Source organism: Apium graveolens, chromosome 8 (assembly GCF_009905375.1).
Source record: "Apium graveolens cultivar Ventura chromosome 8, ASM990537v1, whole genome shotgun sequence".
Lineage (NCBI taxonomy): Eukaryota > Viridiplantae > Streptophyta > Magnoliopsida > Apiales > Apiaceae > Apium > Apium graveolens.
Genome location: NC_133654.1, coordinates 190,161,247 through 190,171,321, shown reverse-complemented (window position 1 = coordinate 190,171,321; position 10,075 = coordinate 190,161,247). Strand labels below are relative to the sequence as shown.

The 10,075-nt window shown below is 36.9% G+C and overlaps 1 non-coding gene across 1 annotated transcript; it reads right to left on the bottom strand.

Annotated features, from left to right (window-relative positions):
• Positions 1 to 9,652: 9,652 nt before the first annotated feature.
• LOC141681557 (small nucleolar RNA R71) lies at positions 9,653 to 9,759 on the bottom strand. Its single transcript, XR_012558986.1, has one exon. It is a non-coding gene; the product is annotated as a small nucleolar RNA R71 (small nucleolar RNA).
• Between the last annotated feature and the right edge of the window lie 316 nt (positions 9,760 to 10,075).

Genomic DNA, 10,075 nt, shown 5'->3' with positions numbered 1-10,075 from the left:
ATAACACAAGTCATTTTATTCCACAATTATAAACCATTACACCTTAAAAGGGTTTCTGAATAAATTTACATTTCTTTGCCATTATTACAATTCATATAGATACATAAGTCTGGTACATCAAAAGTTGAAAGCCTAGCCTATTGGTAATTCCTACCTCAGCTACATCGGCATCAACGCCTACAGGAAACTGCGGAACGTTTCCTATTCGCTCATAAATTGGGAGCTTGGTCATGTTCATCTTGTCTATTTGTTGTTGTGTGATGAAAAAAGAAAGCAAGGGTGAGCAACAAGCCCACCAAAATAATATGTATAATAATTAACAATATATGAGCATTCTCATAGTACTCATGAAAGTCCTGGTCAAGAAGAAATGAACCAAGTTGATATCTTAACGCGACCAAGTCACAAAATATTCAGTATATATATACATATATACTTTTCACAATCTTTAAAATCCTCTGACATGTATAATATACACAGAGTTCCAATTTATAACTGTATAAAAATATCGTTGCAAGGTGATCTCATATATCTAACCTTGTCTCAACATTTTTCTGAAAACCTTTGTCATTCATAAGATAGTCATTAACTAGATATAAGTTGAAAAGATGAAGTTACAAGATACTCCAATATACTTATATCTTTTTCCGAATACTACTTGAACTACCACCGTTCAAGGTATAAATAGTTCATCCCATAGATGAAGCTACACCACAAAACTTGTATAGAATCAATCTTTGAAATATCATCAAAATGAAATGAAGTTACGAGATACTTCATTTAATGAAAACATCATTTTGAAAACTCGACCCTGCCAACACTCAACAATCGCCCAGCCGTAGCCTTTCTATCGAAGTGCTCTGGGTAGTGTTGCAGAAATATCCAATTGGATGATTAACTCATTACGGGAGTTTGCTGCGCCAGGAAGACCACTCACGATGATCAGTCGCAGTAGTACAACCCCACCATTTTCTACATGTAGAGGAGAACAGTCGGATTTACTTGTCAACTGAACACTGGACTCCTAAGGAATGGACCGTCTTAGCGGAACTTCCGGGCCATTTGGGCCAATATAATAAGGCTGGGCCGGCGCCACTCGACCACTTATGCCACTCCTAGTTCAGATGAAATCCATGACTCTGAAACGTAAAGCTCCTCCCCCCTTTCCCCAAGTAAAAACTTGTTGATACGGCTCCACCAAGAAGACGTATCTAGTTGGAAAGGAAAACTCACCGATATTTCCCAGGTGATGCCTGTTAATGGATTAACTTATACCAAGAATTTTACTTCCCGAGTGTTGGGTAACTAATCAAAAACTCTTTTATCAAAACAGCAACCTTGTTGCGAATATAAAAATACATCATGGAGTCAGATCCCTCAGATTTTTGAGTGAGTATTTAAATATGAAAACGAGTTTTGGGATCCGCTCTAACCTTCCAAAAATAGTTTTGATAAAGTTTGAAAATAATCTCTGGAAATATTTAAAGTATGAATGATTTGATAGTATCAATTATTTTCCGAATACTTGGCAAATATCGAAAAATTATTCTTTAATAAAATAAAGGATATTATTTAATAAAATAAGTGGAATCATAAGTCCTCGAATGAATATTCAAAATAATATTCATTAAATAAAATGAGTGGAGTCATAAGTCCTCGAATGAATATTCAAAATAATATTCATTAAATAAAATAAAGTTATCGAATAAACCTTATTCGATTAATAGTTTTGAAAACTATATCTATATATATATATATATTTTATACTCGGGAACATCGACTCCCAGTTTAGAAAATGTTCACCTTTGGGTCCCCTATACTAAGGGTATGCGCAACTACTGCTTATCTCTAGCATAGGTATTATGCAGTTTATAAGCATTTGAATTAACAATTAGATATCAAGATTTCGAAACAGGAATGCATATAAATATCATATCACATGCTCCAATATATCGCAAGACTTTGTTAATAATAACCATGCACTTATCACAAGATAATGCATATACATATATACATCACAACAACAGTATAACGGGTTGAAAACTTGCCTGAGTGCTCCCGGATAGACTTAAGCTTAGAGTGGGTCCGATAACCTATGAACAACAACATAAGTCGGAATTAAACCCCGGTCACTTAAGAAACTAGACTTTAACCAATTGAACCCTAATGTTCGCTTATGGTCACTCCTACGCTTAATGAATCATATAAGTCATTCGAGTACCCTCGTCTCCACCATTTTTAATAAATTAACCATTAAGAATTTTAAGGCGATTCTTTCGCGAGTACTCTATCAACTTCCTAATCCACTTTACATAATTGTTTCATTCTCCAATTAGTCATTTAAGGGCCTTAACCAAGGTTTCAAAGTAAGGAGAGGGGTAATGGTTCGTTCGCGAAACGCCGTTACTTAAAACGGTCGTTTCTCCTAAACCGTACATCGGATTCAAGCGAACCACATATCAAAACGAAGCTCATAACATGAAATATCTAAACATGGAAATGGTTAGAGTCTTACAGTGAGTTCAAGGGTCCTGAAGTTAAGAACTAAAACAGTCTAAGGTAAATTGGGCATTACGACGACTATATTTACGCGATTACCAAAGTTTTAAACCATTCCAAACAACCACGATCCAACTCACAACCAACAATACAACCAACCCTCATTCAAACCTTACCACATCAGTCCTAACATCTCAATATTTTCCAATTCATTCAACCCTAAACATGAACTACTAACTATACTTAAGTTTCATTAACTATAAACAAGATTCAATCATCCAAATCACTACAAACCCAACCAAACTTGAAACACACAAGCATCATGCTTCTCATATACTATAACAATCAAAACCACTCCTAAACATTCAAAGTAAAGCTTAGGGTTTGAAGTTTTTTATACCTTCTTGAAGCTTTTAATCAATGAAAGATCCTTGGAATGTCCATGGAAGCCTTGATCTATACTTAAGCTACCTTGACCTTACAAATAAAATCAAAAATCAAAAGTTTATTCTTGAAAGTTACTATTCACCCTAAACTAAAATGATTTATTTGAGCTAGCAAACCTTGGATTCAAGCACTCAAACTACTTGCTCTTCTTAGTTATGAAATATATGAGCTATAGAGACTAACCTCTTGATTTATGATGGAGTGAAGCTTGATTTTTGAAATTTTCCTTCTTGTTTAAAGAAGAAAAGCCGAGGCAATGAAGGAGAAGAAAAAGAAATAGCTTCTTGATTTGTGTTTTGATGATTTGTGTGGTGTTTAGCTTGGTTACATGGAATTTACCATGGTGAAAAATGTGTGGCTCACAATCAACCAACCAATCCTTCCCACTTGTCATACTTATGTCATCAAGCTTAGGTCATCTTGTTACACTTGTCTTCTTTTTGTTGGTGTGATGACATCATCATCCACTAGCCTCTTTGATTAACCCTTAATTACTTGGCTAATGACCGTTTATATGTTATATGGTTCGAGGGATCATATCTGGTATCTTATTACTTGGGTTCCCCTAAACCTTTCTCAATATTTTATATTCCTTTTATGATCCTCTCTTATAATCCTTGAATTTAAATCCTTTTAATCATGTTACCTTATACTCAATTCTTTCGGTATCTGGTGGATTTTCGGGAAAAACCAAAGTTTTCGAATCTGAATTCTGACGACCTTTACATACACTCATTTACTTTATGGAATACTAATACGATCTTAGAATTTCCATAACAATACTCCTATATAACGTGGTCTGATAATTTTCCTTAATCAGCAAAAAGTTACTTTGATCAGTGTTTCAAAAATTCCAAAAATTGAGGTTATTACAGTCTCCCCTCCCTAAAAGGATTTTGTCCCGGAATCAGATAGAAAATGAATAGGGATACTTTCTTAGCATTGCACTTTCTAACTCTCAAGTCAATTTTATACATTGTGGTTCTACCACCAAACTCTGACTAGTTTGATAACCCTTCTCCTAAGCACTTGTTCCTTTTCGATCTATAACCCTTCCTGGTTGCTCCATATAGATTACGTCTGGTTGCATGTCTATGCGCTCATATGCCCCTATTTGTCTGGCATCCGGATTATACTTCCTTAACATTGATACGTGGAACACGTTATGAACTTGCTACAGGTTCGGGGGTAGGGCTACCTCATATGCTAACTTCCCAATACGTCTTAATATCTCCAAGGGTCTAACAATTCGTGGGCTTAGCTTTCCTTTCTTTCCGAACCTCATCCATCCTTTCCAAGGGAATACCTATAACAGCACTAGGTCCCCTACTTCCTACTCTTTGTCCTTTTATGTCAAATCAACATACTTCTTATGTCCATCTTGGGCTACTACCAGCCGTCCTCTGATTAGATCTATTATATCCTTGGTAATTTGGACCACTGCTGGTCTGAGCATCTTGCGCTCTGCAACTTCATCCTAATATAAGGGAGATCGACATTGTGTTCCCTTAAGGATCTCATAAGGCGACATCTCGATACTGACATACGATCTATTGTACAGACTCTGATCATAGCTTCTAGCATTATAGCGTTTGCTTCTCAATACCCATTCTTTTCCAGTTCGTAATCGTTACTATCTTCCATACAGAATACTATTCTAGATATACCTTTACTCGCTAGAGTTTTATAACCTTTTAATAATCACGTCAACCTTAGTATCACGAACGCGTTAGAATCGGAATACCACCGTACTTGGTACCACTTCATCTCTAGCTGCCTCCATCTTCGAAAGCTTGGTCCTTCGTGTAGAAGTAAAAAAATTTATTGAGAGATCACTATGATCATGAACAGTTGTTCTATTGCATAGTTAGTACAAAAGATGGCCAACCTTTAGTACTTAACAAGCAATATCCTACTAGGATTCTATCACACAGATAGATAGTCATTCGGCAATACCTCCCCTTCTGGAAGGGTTGTTCTTCTTATCTTATACAAAATGAAAAGGAGAGAAAAGAACGAATTTAAGAGCATTATATATAAAAAAATATACTGCCATAAAATATTTGGCTTGGAATCTACCTCTGAACTATAGAGGTTTATCAAAGGAGAATGAAACATAAGTACCTATATCAATATCCGGTATCATCGCATCGTAATTCACGTGCCTGAATATTTTTGCTATTCCGTCCATCATTCTATGAACCCATGCTCTTACTCGAGCTTATAAAAAATCACCATTGAAACTCCCTCGACAGCGAAAATCGAATCTGGGATTTCATTCTAGACATCATCGTTACTAGAATTCAATGCTTGCACTGCAACCTTCCTCGTATAGTAATACGGCTCTCTATTCATAAGAAGGAATAAATATTCAGTAGGTAGATAATCAACTTAATTAGTCTATCAATGATAACTTATACATCACCACGACCCGATTAGTGGTGCTCAATCTCAACATCCATTCTAATACAACTGTTATGGTTGTAATCGGCTCATTACTCACAGAATCATTGTTGCATTACTATGGTCCATCGCTGACCTACTGTAGTCATTCGTTTTCCTCGGAATCTTAATATCTAATCATTCGGAGTCCATATCTGCCATATCAAAATCTTTTAAGGAGTTAACATAATCACCATTCATGATTCATGAAGAACACTCCAGATCCTGACGTACATTCATGACATGAAGCAGATAAAATTGCAGAAGAGTTTCAATCAAAGCAACAATAGCAGGTTAATACAATTCTTAATCATATGCCTTCAATAGAAGACTTAACTCAAAGGTTTGTTTAGTCCTTTTTGAAACATGGTCCTGACTTATTCTGAAGATAGGACCTTCTAAGATATGCAGCGGTCACATCGATAACGTGAATTAAATCTTTACCAAACTACTGTTATGGTTGAGTATCGCACAATCATCAGAAGGAATGTCAATCTTTCACACCATAATACTACATTCACGGCTTTAACCATCATTACTGTATTCCTCTGGCACGAGCGCTTATAATTATCCTCTTACACTTAGAGTGTCGGCCACCTCTTTGGCATTTCCTGATAGTAAAATTTCCTTACAATCAATGTCATTTTAACCACCTCCAACTAAATTTTCTACCTCATTTCAATCACTGCTTATGTGAAAATGCTTTTCTTAAGTCCTGGTGAGAAAAAAAATCACCATTTTTTCATAAGTCATTGCCTTAGTCTTTAGATGTGAACATTGTCACGACTAACTCTCGATCATACTTAAGACGTCTCTTATCTTGGGTCCTTCTTGTTTTCACCAATCTCAACCCTCATTGGGTCAATCTATACTTTGTTATGGTTCAACACGTGCCCCACCTGGCATTATTATAATTACGTCATATTTCCTTTATCAAAATTTCTATGCTTGAGAACTTTGAATACTACCTTTCTCCTTATAAGGCCTCTAAGGTTATCCTTAAATCGTTCCTCCTGTATTCCCTAGATACAGGGCATATCAAAATACCATTTACTAATACTAGAACCATTGTCTATATACTTCTGAAAAATTTCTCCACTGATCCTTAAAGGTTGTTGTTACCTTAATCCTTTCCAATTCATACTGTCAAAACACATACTGTCCCTATTAAGGGCGAAATGCCAACCTTTATGCATTCCCCTAGGGTTCATCTCAAGTTATCGAAGTTATATCCTTAATTCCACCTTTAAAAAGGTACTTGCATCCTTCCATGGATAAATCAAGTCATATATCCTTGATAGATTATCTTATTCAATCATTCCCACCTCGATAGTCTATACCAATTTCATAATAACATCCTTATTCAAACTGAGGTCAACCCATATGGCCTTCAAAAGATAACAATGGTTACCCGCTTTTCTTTCCTAATTTGGTAATGACAACAGGGATGTTTTGGAAGATATTGGTCGTGTTCAATGTGAACTTCTTCTTAATAATTCCTTATTTACTTTTGTTGTTTATCTCAACAGTCATCTCAATATTGGGATATCTTTCATACCTGGCATTTCCCTTTCTGGGTATCATGCCACCGGTCTTACACTTCACATTATTGAAGGTCACTTCCTTCATCCAATTTTCCTAATTTCTTACTTCCTTGTCTCCTCAGTCATCTCTTTATTTATCCTTCGAACTATCTCAAGGTTTCCTCGAATCCTCCCAACTTACAGGGGATAAAATATGTGTATCTCTTATGCCTTCAACCATCAATTTTAACTCATGGTGAATCACCCTCATCCTGACGATTACATACTTTTCTATTTCTATTGCTACGAGTCTTTAAGGTTTCCTCATACCCAACTCCCTTATCATTCCTCAAACTCTATTGCCTTTATATTCCTTTCCACTTCAGTTTCTTTTAATTTTCCTTTCTCTTATCATCATTTCATGAACCAACACAACATAAGCATTGATTTCAAACATCCCGTCATTCTGGATTCGTGTCCTTCAGACGATTTATGATTCATCATACTTGTCCGCCTTTGATTTGGCTCTAAAGCTTTTACACTATCTCCTTATCCTTGGGAAGTACTTTCCCGAAAACAATTGACTGAACTTTAATCAGTTAATTATAACCTCTGGCTCCGTGCCTTCCTTGGCATTTCACCAGTGGGTGGTTGATAAGTGGCATTTTATACCACTTAGAACGTCTTAAAATGGCTTAAATTGGTGTCTTGAAATCAAGTATTTTGTGTATTTGATGCGTTTTTCTAGTGTTTATGCATTTCAGGGTATTAGTTGCATTTCGGGGGAGGAATCATCAAGAATAAGCCTTGGCATGTGTTCACCATTGCGAGAGGAAAGGAATGGGCAGATTACGGCGAAGAAACGGAGCAAACCTGGATTTTTTCCAGTAGAGGCCTGCGCGCCCGCGCAGCTATGCTGAGCGGCCGCGCAGGGTCGGGGAAAAAGATAAATTATTTTAGACTTCTACTTCTGTTTGGCTTCCAATTTCTATGTAATCTGAGTTTTATGGGACTATTATATAGGTAGATTTGAGACGTTTTCACAGAGAGTATAAAGGGGATTATGTTTTAGATTGTGTTTTACGCAAGAAGCGAAGGAGATAAGGAAGAAGACCGATTTAGCACACCACAACGAAGAGGAAACATATTTTCTTGTGATTCTTGTTTCGTTGTAACGTTGGATGCTAGTTTTCTTGCTTTGACTTATTTACTCTTGTGACGTACTCTGTTTTAATATAATTAGTTTAGTTATTATTTTCTTGTGTTTGTTTGTCATGATTTCATATGAACCCATGATGGCGATAAGTTCTATTATGGGCTAATCGTGATCATGGGGTTGCAACGGATTTATTATGGAATTCTTTAGTTAATTGTTTAATATTTTAGTGTGTGATGATTGCATGATATCTAGTATTGGTTGTGCGTATTCATTTTATGTGCGTCGTGAACATATAAGATAGGGTGTTAATCTCTTGTGAAGCGACGGTGGATCTTGAGATTTAGAACTTGCCATGCTAGCATAGGTTCATGTACGTTGTGCATGATTAGTGGGTAACTCTAACAGTTTTATTTGCCCTATGTAATCAAAAAGAATAACTTGTGCTTAAATCGTTGTGTTGTCAATTTCTGTAGACATATAGGAACTCAGCATAATTGATGACTATTCAACTTCTATCTTAATTGTGGATGCTTGGTGGAATGGTATTAGTACAATGAAAGTTGGCTTTTATCAGTTTCGTGTTATTCGATTAATATCATCACTGTCACATGCTAAAGGTAATAACAATGGCTATAGAAGGAAGTAATAATGAAGTTGTGATCTCATGAGTGTTTTATTATTGATAAATTGAAGTGTTAGTTAAGTGGTTAATTAAGTAGTTAATTATAGTTAATATTTAATCAACAATTTTAAGTGTTATTATCTTAATATTGAGAAGTAATCATACATTGGTGAGTGAGTTTAATTAGACAATAATTTAGTCTGAGTCTCTGAGGGAACGAACTAGAAAGTATTCTATATTACTTGCGAACGCGTATACTTGCGTGAATATTAGCGCGTGTTTTCGCCCTAACAAGTTTTTGGCGCCGCTGCCGGGGACTCGGCGTATTTGTTTAGTTTATGTACTTACCATCATTGGTCATTAGGACTCAGTGATTAGGACGTAGTAGTTACTTACTCTTTTCGGTTGTGTTTCAGGTACTTTAGCAAGCGTTTATGCAAACTCGTTCTCGTGCTCGCAAGAGGACTTTAGATACAGCTGAGGAGACAGACGAAGTTCTTGATATTCCGGAGAAGTTAGATTTTGAGGATTCAGATTCAGGAACTGAGCAGAAAGAACCAGTAAACATGGGAGATCGTATTGTTCAAGCTGATCCAGCTCTTATGGATTTTTCTCGGCTAAAAATTGATGGCATTCAGTCAAGCATCCTTCATCCGGCTATTCAAGCTAACACCTTTGAAATCAAGCCGGGCACTATTCAGATGGTGCAGAATTCCTGTTTCTTTTGGAGGAGCGGCAACTGAAGACCCTAACATGCACATAAGGAATTTTGTCGAGATCTGCAGCACTTTTAAGTATAATGGCGTGACTGATGAGGCTATCAAGTTGAGGCTTTTCCCATTCTCACTAAGGGACAAGGCTAAAGACTGGTTACATTCTGAACCAGCTGGGTCCATCACTACGTGGCAAGATCTTGCGCAAAAGTTTCTGGTGAAGTTTTATCCAATGGCAAAGACTGCTGCTATGAGGAGTGCTCTTACTCAGTTTGCGCAGCAACCTACAGAATCTATGTGCGAGGCTTGGGAACGCTACAAGGAAATGTTGAGAAAATGTCCACATCATGGAATGCCGGATTGGATGGTGATCACTGGTTTCTATAATGGTTTGGGGGCCCAATCTCGGCCCATGCTCGATACAGCAGCTGGAGGCGCCTTATGGGCTAAAAGCTATACTGAGGCGTATAATCTTATCGAGACGATGGCTGCAAATGAGCATCAAAACCCAACTCAGAGGATGACGTCAGGCAAGGTAGCATGTATTCTGGAAGTTGATGCAGCCACCGCTATTGCAACCCAGCTCCAAGCGCTATCAATGAAGGTTGATTCTCTGGCTACGTATGGAGTTAATCAAATAGCTATGGTTTGTGAGCTTTGTGCAGGTTCT